General features: G+C 41.9%; 1 pseudogene; it reads right to left on the reverse strand.

The window, feature by feature from the left end:
- LOC110568624 (cleavage and polyadenylation specificity factor subunit 5-like) overlaps positions 1-15,638 on the reverse strand; it is a 47,769-nt pseudogene extending 32,131 nt beyond the window's left edge.
- Between the last annotated feature and the right edge of the window lie 268 nt (positions 15,639-15,906).

Raw genomic sequence — 15,906 nt, forward strand, 5'->3', positions numbered from 1 at the left:
AATCATTGTTAAATATAACCTCACAGTTATATTTGGACTATCACCGAGAAAACAGAGTTACACATATTGTACCTTAGTTAAAATTATTCCCAGATCAGGACTTTGACACCTTAAGTACAAATAGTTAAAATATCCCCTTGAAGAAATTAGTATAAGGGCAGCATATTCTCACTTATGTTTTGAAACGTGATTTAAAGAATTCAAAAAAGTGTGCCACAAACCTTACACATCCAAATGTAGGTACTTATAAGTTCACAACGACTTCTAACTTAGGATTTCCGGTGGACTTAAAAGAGGGTGTGGTCAATTTGAAATCTGATCAGAGCCTTTGGCATCGACTGTCTTCTGGTATTTCTCTGCCCCTTAGATGTTTGGACTTTGGGAAGTCCCCTCTCTTTGAAGGCTTTATCCCTTTTGAGTGCAATTATTGTCTAATTCTGGACCCAGGTGAGAACACCGTCTCATTAGGGAGTAGATTGAGACTCAAACCTGCCAAGTCCATGTAGTAGTGGACGAAAACGTGGGAAAATTCAAGAAACATCCATTGTAAAAAGGCAACAACACGTGGCTGGAGGGCCAATCTTTTTAACCCCCAGGCCTCAGGCACCTTCACAAATAGGTCATTTGCACGGTTAGGACCCAACCTCTTATTTGGGAAGGGGAAGGTTGCTTTTAAAATCTGCAACCTGGCAAGAAAGTCCATTTAGCTAATGAGACAGCTTTCCCTTGAGGCAGCCACATCTGACATGCTGTAGCTTATTATAAAATTATTAATGACATGACATGTAACCATGAGGATGTGTTACTGAGGACCAATGGCCTTAGCCTTGCTGTCACAGAGCAGGATTGATGAAAACTTAGCCTTTGCACACAGAGACTGTTAGTCCAGGCCTTTGGAATTCTTTAGTCACTTCAATTTCTTTGCTGAGATGCTCCATTTCTTCATTTGTTTTAGGAGAATTCGAACTGTTCATTGGAGCATTTGAATGAAGGCTGCTCTAAATCTCTTTTCGGACAATTCTAATAGGCGACTCCTTTTGGCGTTCATTGTCAACAGTTGATGGAGTAGACTGCTCAGGCTGTGCTTTTCCTGGTTCGTGGTGTGACATCCGCTTTTTCATCATATTCTAGGAATTTTGGATGTTAGGAGACTTTGATCCCATTTAAATCTATTCTAGTAGGTAACTTAAACTTATTTTGCCCAACATTTTTTTTTTCTAAACTTTCTTTAAGTTTAGCTTATAGGTCTTGGCTTACTTTTCTAAGCTTTATATCCAGTAACAATTTAGTTTTCAGAGTACTTGCAATAACATTCTGGTATACTGTCACTCTCCTGATGGCTCTGGGTCTCTGATTTCTATCTCTGCAGGTGCCTTTGGGTGGGAGTAAAACAAATCTTGACCCTGATTTGCTTTCTGATTTGAGGGGAAGTTCAGGGAGATGCTGGCCCCGGGCTATTTTCTGCTGCAAGGCAGAGGGCCCAGGGATATCAGGCTGGCTGGCACTGCCCAAGGGCCACCTACACGACTGGAGGGTGGGACAGGTGAGGATGGATAGGTAGCTGCCCAGGCTCTGCTGAAGTTGGTGCTGCTGGCAGATTGGGTCATCACCACTCAGGATGGGGAGGGCACCTGCTTAGGCTGCTGTGGCTGGGGAGACCTGCCCGTCTGCAGGTGTGCTGAGGCATGGATCTCCCTGCCAGGCTTCTGCTGGTCCATCCCTTTCCTGCCACTTTGTCCAGAGAAAAGCCAGGTTTTTTTTTTTTTTTTTTTTTTTTTTAATTTGAGACGGTCTCACTCTGTCACCCAGACTGGAGTTCAGTGGCACCATCTCAGCTCACCGTAACCTCTGCCTCCTGGATGCAAGCTATTCTCCTGCCTCAGGCTCCCGAGTAGCTGGGATTGCAGGCATGTGCCACTACTGCCGGGCTAATTTTTGTATTTTTAGTAGAGACGGCAGTTTCATCACGCTGGCCAGGCTGGTCTCGAACTCCTGACCTCAAACGATCCACCTGCCTTGGCCTCCCAAAGTGCTGGGATTGCAGGCGTGGGCCACTGTTTGTTTTTGTTTGTTTTTCCTATTCTCTTTTGGTCTGTACCTGTTGTCAGTTCCAACTTCCAAGACTCTGGTTCCCAGTCTGGGATATAAGGAAGGTAAAGGGGAAGCTTGCAGAACTCAGCTTAGTGTCACCAAGTCCAAGGATCCCCAGACAGCCTTCCTTTTTTGCCTAACCTTTCAGAGTACTTTTATCTCTTTGAATTATTTCCAAGGACCAAGGTGGCCTCCGTGTTACCCTCTGTTTGACTAAACTTCAGATGGGCTTCTTGCGTCTAGGCCTGAACTCCCTTTCACCAGCCCTTACAGAATGCAGTTACCCTAACCACAGACGCCCTTTGACTCCCTTTCCTTGGAGCTTTTACTTCAGAAAACTGGCCATTGTCATCACCTGTTTGAGACGTAAATCTTTTAAAATGCTCCTAGGCAGTTTTGTAACTCCGGACTCTCTTTTCAAGCACCTGGGAGGGATCCCTTTGACATATAATCAGAGAAGCTAGCATCCCCACCTCCCATTCTTTGGGAGAGAGTAGAAGACCAACTTCCTGCTCTAAGTTGTGAAACCACCTCCTGCAAGAAGATAAGAGAAAATGTACTTTCCTTTGCCTAAGGCCAATTAGCAAACATAGATGGCCTCAGATACTCTCTCCACCTCCAGCTCTTGTTTCGGGGGCGGAGTCCTGACTTTTCTCTCATTGCAATAGCCTGGAATACAGCCTCCCTTAGTGGGTTACCTTGATCCATATAATATTTGCCTCTATATTCCTACTAGAGTTTCTTGCTGGGAACCCCTACCCAGCTTTTTGATTCGTATTTGGGCTCTCAAAGCCTGCACTGGTTTCTCTCTCTTCCCCCTGGCAAACTTGCTTTATAAGAACCAATGAAGATTTTGGAGTTGATGGATATGTTTATCGCCAGGATTGTTCTGATGGCTTCATGGGTGTGTAACCGCCCAAACGGTTCACCTTGCCCGCTGCCTAGACAGAACCAATTTATCACCACAGGGGAATTGCAATGGAGAAAGTGTAATTCATGCAAAGCCAGCTGTGCAAGAGACCAGAGTTTTATTATTACTCAAATCAGTCTCCCCAGGCATTCAGGGATGGCCGGTAGAGGCTTGGGAAGTGGAGAGGGTTGATTGGTCAGGTTGGAGATGGAATCAAAGTGGGTGGAAGTCAGTCGTTCTAGCTGTCTTCTGTTCCCGGGTGGGATGGCAGAACTGCTTGAGCCAGATTACAGGTCGTGGTGTCTGCTGATCCACCAAGTGCAGGGTCTGCAAAATATCTCAAACATTGATCTTAGTGGTTTTGTTTTCTGTTTTTGGAGACAGAGTTGTGCTCTTGTCACCCAGGCTGGAGTGCAGTGGTATCATCTCAGCTCACTACAACCTCCACCTCCTAGATTCAAGCAATTCTCCTGCCTCAGCCTCCTGAGTAGCTGGGATTACAGGCATGTGCCACCACACCCGGCTGATTTTTTGTATTATTAGTAGAAACGGGGTTTCACCATGTTGGCCAGACTGGTCTCAAACTCCTGATCTCAGGTGATCCACCCACCTCAGCCTCCCAAAGTGCTGGGGTTACAGGTGTTAGCCACCATGCCCGGCTTGATCTTAGGTTTTACAGTAGTGATGTTTTCCCCAGGAGCAATTTGGGGAGGTTCAGACGCTTGGAGCCAGAGGCTACATAACCCCTAAACTGTAATTTTTAATCTTATAGTGAATTTATTAGTCCCCAGGCAACAAGGGGGTCTTTTTGGGAAACAGCTGTTATCAGTTTTGTTTCAGAGTCAAACCATGAACGAATTCCCTCCCCAAGTTAGTTGGCCTATGCCCAGGAATGAACAAAGACAGCTTAAAGGTTAGAAGCAAGATAGAGCTGGTTAGGTCTGATTTCTTTCACTGTCATAATTTCCTCAGTTATAACTTTGCAAAGGCGGTTTCAGGTGTGTGCATATGTTCAACCTCATCAAACTGTACACATTAAATATGTGCATACACCTTTCCTTCTTTCTCTCTTTCCCTTTCTCCCTCTCTACCTTCCTCGCTCTTTCCTTCTCGTCTGCCTCTCTTCTCTTTTTCTTCAGGATTTCTTCTTAATTCCTTTCTTTCTTTTTCAAAAACAGTTTGGGGGTTTTCTCAAGGAAAACTTAGATGATAATGTAAGAGGCCTGTTCTGTTCCCTCTAGGTACATCTGCATTTGTAAAAGGGATCACCTGTCTCCTCTCCCTAAATGACTTATGAAACTATTTCAAGCACAGGAGGATTTGGTAAGTCCGAGGTATGAGTGTCTTTTATCTGTTTTTATTTAGGTTAATAATAAAAAGTCAAAGGTTGTCACTGCCTGTATGTTTAACAAAGATTTCACTGGGTGAGAATCGATCATTACATATTAAGACCAACATTTTTTCAATGACATATTGTTAAGGATAATATTAAAATTGCCTTCAGAATATCTTAAATTGCCACAAGAGAACAATACAGTACCTTGTCTTTATGTCTAAGGCAGGGCATTTTTTCCCCAAATCATTTGAACAGATCACTATTATTAAACTTGAACACAAACTAAATTATTTGTGCTACATTTGTGAGGCAGGTTGTCAAGAAAGCATATTGTATTTTTGAACACTGTAATCATACCCTCAACAGGTTAAAAAAATAAAATCTCACATTTTGTGAGGCTAAATGAAAAACACAGACTTGAATCTTCCATCTGTTAACGTAAATTAAAATGGGGACCAGGCCTGCAGAAACCTCAAGCAGACAAAGCCAGTTAGGCCTCCTTGTGACACCAACTTTGCTTGATATGCAAACATAAGTGAAATGAGCTATTTCTTGTAATTGCCTATTTTGAAAAACAGAACATAAGCTCAACCAACCAAAAGCAGCCAACAAACTTACAATTATATAACTAGAGACTTTCTGGTGGAATAGAACAAGTAAGGCAACTTTGAAACCAATCACACATCTTCTTTGTGTGGCTTCTTTCTTCATTCTATAAAAGCATGACCCTTAGGCTCCTTGCATGAGGGCTCCAAACCACTTCTGGCACGGAACTCCTAATTCAGGAATCGTTATTTGCTCAAATAAACTATTAAGAATTTCTCAGTTTAGTTTAGTTTACCTTTTAATATCTTTCATCATCAATAAGAAGTATATGCTTAAACTGCATGTCAAAATCATCTCTCTTTCTTGCCATGCATGTATATAGTTAGGTTTTGGGGGCCAGTAAATAATACCCTGCTTTGTCTTCCAAAGTCATGATCTCTTGAGTGATAAAGGCAGAAGTACACGTTTTGGTGTAAAAATATCTACTTTATTACCAATAGAGCTGATCGGAAAATATGACCTTGGATTTGCTGCTGAATTGACTGAATAATAAGCCTTCCCCTTTGATAGATATAGATGGATGCACCAACCCCAGGCAGTGTTGAAAAACCATATATCATAGGGCCCTCCCAAAAGGATGGACCTGGCCCTGGGAAGCTTGCTGTGTAGTGCAGAAAGCGCAGAATGGGAAAAAGTGATCTTTTCCTTTATCCCAAACACAATGATGGAACCTGAGATGCAAGTCACAGAGAGTCTGGGAAGGTTCCTCCACATGAGTGGCCAGGAATATTCTTTCTTGTTCTTTTTTTTTTTTTTTTTGAGACAGAGTTTCGCTCTTGTTACCCAGGCTGGAGTGCAATGGCGTGATCTCGGCTCACCGCAACCTCCGCCTTCTGGGTTCAGGCAATTCTCCTGCCTCAGCCTCCTGAGTAGCTGGGATTACAGGCACGCGCCACCATGCCCAGCTAATTTTTTGTATTTTTAGTAGAGACGGGATTTCACCATGTTGGCCAGGATGGTCTCGATCTCTTGACCTCGTGATCCACCTGCCTTGGCTTCCCAAAGTGCTGGGATTACAGGCTTGAGCCACTGCGCCCGGCCCTCTTTCTTGTTCTTTTCTCTCCTTCATTTTTTTCTTTTGGTAGAGACAGGGTCTCACTGTGTGGCCCAGGCTGGTCTTGAACACCTGGCCTCTAGCAATCCTCTCCCTCGGCCAATGTCCAAATGCTTCAGTGTCATAATCTGGGCCCAACCTTGCTGCCTGGCATTCTCCCTCTCTGAGGAGTCCCACTGGGCTCTGTGCCAGTGAGTCTGCTTCTTACCTTCCCTCTACATGGCTTTCTCCCTTCCATCTTCTACTGAAAAAATCCTGATCATAATTTTTAAAGTATCTATTTCATAGTGTTGTTATGGAAATGGCACACATTATATTGAATAATCATGGATTAGATGAGGTTCTTGGTGATTATTACTGGTATTATTTAGGGTGCTGTTCAGGTGTGATGCTATCCAAAAAACATTCCCTTTCTCAGCAAGTGGAGTGGATTCTCCTCTTCCCTCATCCTCTCCCAGTAGCTTGCACCTGTGTCTACCATGGAAAGGCCTTTGTTGACTGCCTTTCCCTGGTCCTTATCATTTCCTCTGTGACAAGACCATACTTTGCCCCCACCTGCACACTCACAACAGCCCAGAGTCAACAATTAATCACACATAGTGTTTGGGGGATGAAATTGCTTCCCATCGGTCAAGCTCACAAAGCCTGTATCAGATTCCCCTTTTCTGCTCACCTTAACTCCCCACGTTCCTCTCTGTCTTCCTCCTTTCCTGATATGGTTTGGCTGTGCCTCCACTCAAATCTCAACTTAAATTTTATCTCCCAGAATTCCCATGTGTTGTGGTAGGGACCCGATGGGAGGTAATTGAATCAAGGGGCTTGTGCTATTCCTGTAATAGTGATAAGTCTCATGAGATCTGATGAGTTTATCAGGGGTTTCTGCTTTTGCTTCTTCCTCATTCTCTTTTGCTGCCATCATGTAAGAAGTGCCTTTCACCCTCCACCATGATTGTGAGACCTCCCCAGCCATGTGGAACTGTAAGTCAAAACCTCCTTTTCTTCCCAGTGTCGGGTATGTTTTTATAGGCCGTGTGAAAACAGGCTAATACATATCCTTCTTCTTCTTTTTGTCCATTCTTCTCCCCCATCCTAAGTCAGCTGTGGCTGCATCTGTAAGCATGGTGAAGGCCATGGCAGAAAAAAGAGGCATTGATGTGGAAAATCCTCTATCCTCTCCTTCCAGCCACAGCTCTGAATGGAGGCAGTTTGGAGGCATGCTGGTCGCTGGCCGCTGAGGCCTGGCCCTCCACTTTCACTGTTGATCTCTCCTGTCGGCAACAACCAGTCTTTTGTAAAATCAAATGAGAGGAGGCTGAAGAAGAGCTGAGCATTGCTGGCTCCATAAGTGAGAACTTTTTATATTAAAATAATAATTCTAGTTTTAAAAGACAGAGCAGGAAGATTAAGACATATTAATGTGGTGGTAGAATACCAATAAATCCTGCTAATGCTTTCCAATACAGCAGTGAAATGTTTTTAGCCATTTTAATGGCCAGCTTATAATTAAGAAAAAGATGGGATTTCAGATCTAAAAGATAGAACATATAATTCTTTGAAAGAGTTATGGCCTTTGTCTAGGTAGATTGGTATAACAGGACATCCTCTGAGAAATTATGACCAGGAGTGGTCTTGGTTAACCAGGGAAGAACCTGTCAATGTGCTTGGGAATATCACTAACTGGCTTTAAGTAGGTAACTCCCTGCACCATCCGGTAGCGGACCTTACGGTGAGTGCAAAGTGGTTCCTGGGGCTGCTCTGGAAAAATGACAGCTCAATTTTATACCAACCTCCATTGTAAAGCCCCAGCCTTCCAAAATGAGGAATAATAGCAGGGCTTTCCATAAGAATTCCTCTGCTGTGAGTAAGAATTCAAAACCCTGTACCCCAGGAATCTGACTCTGAATGCTGGTTGTTATACTTCTTTTTTACCTCAAAGATGGAATATCTTCCATAGACCCGAGGGGTCAGGAGGACCATGAGTGAAGTGAGGAAAATCCAAAGGAGGCACAGGCTTTGGGACTTAGATAAGGGGCTCACTTATTTGTGTGTAATAGAGAGGGACTTTGTGAATCGTAAACTTAGATTTGTCATATATATAACTTAACTTTTTTAAAGAAAATTTACTTCACTTTTGAATCTGAATTTCTGTATGTTAAGTGGAAAACCTAATTTTGCTAAGCCATCCTAAATTACTTCTTGTGAAAAACTCAGTTTCTAGGGAAAAATAATAGGGTGATTCAGGATTCTCTGCCATCTTCTTCTTGCCTGACTGCCCCAGGTGGTGAGCTGAGTGTTGGGGGCAGGGGTGAGTGAGGTGCCTCCGTGTCACCCCGTGTCTGAGGGAGTGGTGTGCAGAGCCACTGCATCACCCTCTCCATACGTGGCCCCTATTAGATGAGCTTCATTTCCTCTGGTCCTTGTCATTGTTCACTGATATCTGCTGTTCCTGTCAAAGCCCCCAGCTGCGGGATTCCCCACTCCCATCCCCGCTCCTTTTCCAGCCCAGGTAGTTTTGGTTCTGCTGCTGTTCTCTTAGAGTCTCCCTTCTGTCTTACTGGGGGTACAGGACCTGCTGCCTACATTTTCCATGCCCTGGGAAGCTGGGAAGCTGGGAAGCTGTGGACTCCACCAGTTCCTTGTCAGGCTCACCCTCTTAGTTTTAGTTAAAGGTTTAGTGCTGAGGCCAAGTCAGCACCTGTGCAGACACGGCCTGCCTAAATGGCTCACATTGTCAGCACAGTATGCAGAGCCAGCAAAGTGAGAGCATTTCTACTATCAGCGTGGGAACTACGGGAGGAGGGAGACAATGGTCCGCACCCAGCGGGGGCAGATGTTAGGAACAGGAGAAGGAAAGTCAACAGCATGCATGGAACACCAACAGCGTACTTTCTTTAGATAGACACTGTGGAACTCGTCATTCAAGTTTATGAGAAATGTGTTTGCCACATTTCAGAGGAGGAAAGGGTGATTTGACTGTGTTCAGAGAGAAAAAGTTCCTTTCCCTGGGCTTCCTGGTCTTATAGGGGGAAAAGTTGAGATGCATATCTATTTCTATAGTCTCCATTATGTATTATTTTCTTTCAGCAGCTGGTATCAGCTTACTGCATCACTCTTTTCCCCATAAGCAACAGAATTATAGTTGGGAAATACTGCCTTTAAGTATATTTTATTAGAATTAGGAAGACTATTTTTGTTTGTTTGCTGAAAATAAAATGACAGAGGGCAGGAAGGGGATGAGGAAAGGGGAGGGAGAAACAGGAAGAGAAAGAAGAAAAAGGAGGAGGAGGTGAAAAGAAGGGGAGGAGAGGAAGAAAAGGAGGGAGAAGAGAAGAGAAGAAAAGGTAGAGAAGGAGTAGAAACAGGAGAAAGAAAAAGAAGAGGAGAGGAGGAGGAGGGGGAAGAGGGGAAGCATCATTCAAATTAGATGGAGAAGGATATAATTGATGGTGCATCACCCCAGGAAAGAGAAAGAGAGTGGTAGAAAAATACAGGTGAAGGATTTTACTTGCCTGGAATAAGTAACTTTTCTGCATAAACAGGAAGAGACAATTATATTTGATTCAAATGAATTTGCAGTTAGGAGAGAGGGTGTTCCAGTTTTCTATGAAGAGGCAGTTGGAGTGTGCTGGTTGCTTAAGACAGGGTTAAATTTAGGAAGAATCACTGTCAGGCTGGTATGGGGGATGAACTGGGAGGAAATAAGGACAATAATTGAATTTAACTAAGGGCCTTGAAGAAACGTGAGTATCACACTGTGTTTTTCTCTACCTTCTGCTTGGCACTCATATTTTTTCACTTATAAAATTTATGTGTTGGGTGTTTTGGTCTCTTAAGAGGGCTAAGTGAAACTTTTACAAGGCACACAGAACTGAAATATCGCAGCTGTCATAATCAGGTACTGTTTTCACCAGGAAGGATAAAAAAATAAGGGAAGCAAAAGAAAATACTAGTGAGGAATCTGTATTTTACTGAGTGCTTCCTAGGGAACATGGAAGAGTGTGTTTACTTTATAGACTCTCTGAGAATACTTCCAGGACCTCTGGGAGCATCTAATCTTCCTAACACAGCCACTTCTCCTCTTTCCGATCTTCCTCAGCCAACAGTTTTATGTCCACAGCTCCTGCCATCCTGTTCTCAAATTGCCATTAAGAACATCCTTTTCCACTACAGCTCCACGTCAGTCCCAGTGTGCCTGGCCAGAAAGGGATCTTCCCAAGATGAAAACCTCCATCCTATGAGAGCACTGAAGGGGCCACACATGACACCATCAACAAAAATTGTCTGTGACATAAAAATTCATATATTTTTACACTGGCGTTTTCTGCAAATATTCCAGAATAGGAATCTGTGTCTTGTCATGCTTACTTTTAGTCTATTATGTGATAAGAGAATTGACCTAAAATTCTTTAAAGAGGAAAAGTATCCAAAATAAAAATGAATAAATCCTGAAACCTATCTTTGAAAACACAAGTTCCCTTTGGATATATACTCAGTAATAGGATTGCTGGATTATATGGTCATTTCATTTTTAAATTTTTGAGAAACATCCATATTGTTATTCTTAATGGCTGTACTAGTTTATATGTTTATTAACAGTATATATAAGAGTTCACTTTTCTCAGCATACCTCCCAGCATTTATTATTTTTCTTAATTGCAGTAACTCTAACTAGACTGGGTAATTTATAAAGAAAAAGGTATAAAGACATACCTGAGACTGGGTAATTGATTAAAAAAAAGTAAGTCATGAGTTCCACATGACTAGGGAGGCCTAACAACCATGACAGAATGTGAAAGGCATGTCTTACATGGTGGCAGACAAGAGAGAATTGAGAGCCAGGTGAAAGTGGTTTCCCTTAAAAACATCGGATCTCATGAGACTTGTTTACTACCATGAGAACAGTGTGGGAGAAACTGTCCCCATGATTTAAGTATCTCCCACTGAGTCCCTCCCACAATATGTGAGAATTACGGGAGCTACAATTCAAGGTGAGATTTGTGTGGGGACACAGCCAAACCATTTAAGATGGAAGATGGATACTTTGCAAATATTATATTCCATCTGTAGCTTGTCTCTTCACTTTGTTGATTGTTTTCTTTGCTGTATCAATTAAAAAAAGAAAACTAAAAAAGTATTCTGGAAAATTAGGAAGGGTCAGCCAGTGAATGACGTAACAAATGAATGAATACACCAGGTTGTGCTGTCTGAAGTTTGTCCTGTAGGTGATGCACGTGCTGGGAGCCCCAAGCAGAGTCCACAGGAGAAATGGCAAGATCCTCACAGGAGGATGGGGATGATTTTAAGGGGTAGAATATTTGGGTGATGTTTATATTTGGATGTTTGAGATGGAGAAAAAGGAGTTGGGTAATGGCTTTAATTTAGGTAGGCTTGGTGAGGAGCTGTGCTGGAATTAAGGAATGGACTACAGTAACTTCGGCTGGAGAGGAGATGAGTGAGTCAAAACATGGCAGGCAGCATCAAAAACTCAGTCACTGAGATGAAGGCAAGACTGGAACAGGAGTATATTTGATTGGGAAAACCATGAATTTACTTTGGAAAATACTGACTTCCAAGTGAAAAGAATTGATACCACGGCACAGAGAACGTTGGCTTTATAATTTCAAGCAGATGACAAATGAGGTAGGTCTAAGAAGATAAAAAAGAAAATAAAAAGAAAAATTTGAGCAGCATTTAAGTTGATTCGTTCAGATAGCACAGAAAGAAACGGTGGCAAAAAGGGGATTGCAGCACCTCTACCCTTAATATTATGGGTTGGCATTATATATGGCACATTATTCAAAGAGGTTTTTACTAATTTCAATGTGTTCTACAACCCAACAGGTCAAGAATTACTAGAGAATATGTTGAAGCAGAGTAAGGGCAAGGAAAATTGTATGTAAAGAGCTCCTTTTTCCCCCAGGTAAAGTAGGAATCAAGGTTCTTTGAAAGTGAACCAGTGAAAATGCATTAAAGAGGCAGAAGAAGGTGGAAAGAATATAGAAAAGCTGTTGTGGAGAACTAGAGAGAGTCGGCTCAAGATTAATTAAAGATATCAGCAAGTATCATTGAGGACTCGCTGACTGATCCCAAAAGCAATATGTTTTTTAAAAGGTTTTGTGCAGCGACACTATGATTGGATAGGTATGTATCTTCTCTATGTGACCTCTTTTAGATATACGAGACTCATTTGTACATGTAAGTTGATTTGTTTACTAAAATTATATTATATAATTTTATAGCCCTGACTTGTATTACAGTGGTAAACTCAAATAAAGACTTTCTATTAGAATATACTTTAGAATACCTGGAAGTGTTTACATTAAAAATCCTTAAACATTGGATAAAGCAAACAATTTCTTTGAAGTAAACATTTCTTCAAGCCTACAAATGTCACTTATCAAAGCCAGCAGTATTAGAGATTTAAGCTGAAAGTAAGTAGCACACTGAAGCAAGGAAGATTTTGAAAGCCATAAAACCATAATCCTCTATTAAAATATGGGATTGCATTGCTTTGTCAAATTTGAGAGGTGTAGTTTTACTGGGAAGTCAATAAAAGCCTCAGAGGGAAGGTGACAGAGGAGAGCAAGTCAGAGTGTTCTTCATAAGTAGAGAGAAGAGGAATGCTTTGCCTGATACTGAGCACTATTATTTAGGGAGGCTTGTGAAATAAAAATAAACTAAGTGGATCCCACTTTTATCAGATACAAGTGATCTTACTATCTTTTGAAGTGTAAAATTATCTCACAATGAATGGAGTAGATATGTTGCTAATACTTTGCAACTATTTCTTGAACACCTGATATTATCCAGCTTACAGTTGATAATGAAATGCATTTATGTGGAGAATAAAGTATGCTAGAATTAGGGAGGAAATGTCTTGAGCAATAAGAAATAAATATAGAGAAGATTGTATCAGAATAGCTAAAGACCTAGTAAACAGTGAGATAAGCACTAGAAAGATTGTATATTTTCAATTTTTAAATGAAATATTGTATATATATACACATATACATGCACACATATATTTTATATTATATATATAGTGTCTGAAAGGTATCTTTAACAGAAATAAACACTTAATAAACAACTTGTCATACAATACTAAAAACAGTAAAATAAGTCTGTTTACTGACATACATATTAGAATGGCCAAAATACAGAATATGATGAAACCAAAGGCTGACAGGGATATGTAGCAATAAGAGTGCACATTCAATGCCAATGGAAATGCAAAATGGCACAGCCACTTTGGAAGGCAGTTGGCAGTTTCTTACAAAACTGAACAGAGTCTTAACATATGTATTAGTCAGGGTTGTTTAGAGGGACATAATGGAATATATATATATATACACACACACTTATATATATGTACACACACCCAGGATTAATACTTTGCATCCTTCAATCCAAAGTGTGTACATATATATGTGTGTGTGTGTGTATATATATACACATATATATATATAAAAACTCTCCCGTATATATGTGCATACACACACACACACACACACACACACACACACACACATATATAGGGGAATTTATGAAGCATTAACCCACATGATCGCCAGGTCCCACAATAGGCCATCTGCAGGCTGAGCAGCAAAGAGATCCAGTCTGAGTTCCAAAACTGAAGAACTTGGAGTCTGATGTTCGAGGGCAGGAAGCAGCCAGCACAGGAGAAAGATGTAGACTGGGAGGCTAGGTCACTCTAACCTTTTCATGTTTTTCTGCCTGCTTTATATTTGCTGGCAGCTGATTAGATGCTGCCCATCCAGATTAAGGGTGGGTCTGCCTTCCCCACCCTTCCACACTGACACAATGTGAATCTCCTTTGGCAACACCCTCACAGACACTCCCAGCATTAATACTTTGCATCCAATCAAGTTGACACTTCAATCCAATCAAGTTGACACTCAGTATTAACCATCACAAGTCCACCCATTGTCAGCTTGAACTCATACACATACATCTCCTGAGTTCATATATAATCTTCAAATAAGGACAATAATAAGGTCATAATTACACCTAACATAATACAGCTATCCTTCTTACAGCTCGAAAAGCACCAATCCCCAACTCAAATACTGTTACATTAAGTTAACAATACTTAAATGCTGATATGAAGTCAATAATCTTATGTTACATGATCAAGGAAAAAGGAAATTAAATGAAGATGTTTTCTTAGTACAAGTGTATACATGCTCAAACATGTTTTTAACAAAAGGAGGAGGACTCACTCATGACAACGCTGCAGCTGGTCACATGGTTGTAGTTAGTATTAATAACTACCTTCTTCTATTACCCATTCTGTATTTCCTTTACCTTCAGGAAGCACCTCAGTAGGTCGTGGGTTTTTTTGTTTTTTGTTTTTTCCTGGTGGAGTGACCCAAACCTTCATTCCTGAAGAGTCTATGCTGTTTGTACTCCTGCCTAGATTGGGCTGTTGTAATTTCCATTGGCCTTAATCACAGAGCCTGGTAATACTAAGAGATGCCCTAATGGGTCTCCTGTATTCCATGCATACTCTTCCTTACCTCCGTTATGGAGTAGTAGACTGAATTCATCTTGACAGTCCGGGTCAATCACCCTGGCCAACACTGTAACTCCCTTTTTAGCCTGTTGACTTAAAGGTAGGAGAAGCCTGAAGTGTCCAGGGGGCAATCTTAACTTCCAGTTTAATGGAATTGTTGTTGTGTCTCCTGGTGGCAGCATTCCTTCCTCTGGAGCTAAGACTTCTAGGCTAGCAAAACATAGCTTCTCAGAAATGGGAAGCACAAATTTTGCTAGTGGATCACTAGGGGTGATGGTGAGTGGTGCCACTATCACCCCTTAACTCCTGGACCCATGAATTTTGGCTATGGGACAATGATTCAGAGCACACATGGCCTTCTGGATAACCTTGCCCCAGTCCTGCAAGGTATTGCCACCTGGGGGGTTGTCACCTAGTTGGTGTTGTAATTATAGTTTCAAAAGGCCATTCCACTGTTCTATCAATTCAGCTGCTTCAGGATGATGAGCAACATGGTAAGACCAGTGAATTCCTTGAGCATGAGCCCACTGATGCACTTCTTTATCTGTAAAGTGAGTGCCATGGTCAGAGGCCATGCTGTGTAGAATACCATGTTGATGGATAAAGGCATTGTGTGAGTCCATGGATGGTAGTCTTGCAGAAGTATTATGTGCAGGATAGGCAAACCCATATCCAGAGTAAGTTTCTATTCCAGTGAGGACAAACCTCTTCCCTTTCCATGGTTGAAGAGGTCCGATATAATCAACCTGCCACCAGGTAGTTGGCTGACCACCCCAAGGAATGATGCCATATGGAGGGCTCAGTGTTGGTCTCTGCTGCTGGCAAATTGGGCAGTCAGCAGTGGCCATAGCTAGGTCAGCCTTGATGAGTGGAAGTCCATGTTGCTGAGCCCATGAATTACCTCCATCTCTGGCACCATGGACAGTTTGTTCATGGGCCCATTGGATGATGACAGAGGTGGCTGGGAAAGAGGCTGAGTGGTATCCACAGAACAGGTTATCCTATCCATTTGATTATTAAACTCCTCCTCTGCTAAGGTCCTCCATTGGTGAGCACTCACATGGGATACAAATATCTTCACAGTTTTTGACGACTCAGAAAGGTCCATCCACATACCTCTTCCCCATGTTTCTTTGTCACCAATTTTTCAATCATGCTTATTCTAAGTCCCTGACCATCCAGCCAAATCATTGGCTTCAGCTCATGAACCAGTATATAATCTCACATCTTGCCATTTCTCCTACTATACAAAATGCACAACCAGGTGCACTGCTCAAAGTTCTACCCATTGGGAAGATTTTCCTTCACTGCTTTTCTTCAGGGAGGATGTCCTTAAAAAAGGCGGTAGTGCTGCAGCTGTTCACTTTCAGGCGGTG

This window comes from Aotus nancymaae, unplaced genomic scaffold (assembly GCF_030222135.1).
Source record: "Aotus nancymaae isolate 86718 unplaced genomic scaffold, 86718_ANA_hifiasm-v0.15.2.pri h1tg000020l, whole genome shotgun sequence".
NCBI lineage: Eukaryota > Metazoa > Chordata > Mammalia > Primates > Aotidae > Aotus > Aotus nancymaae.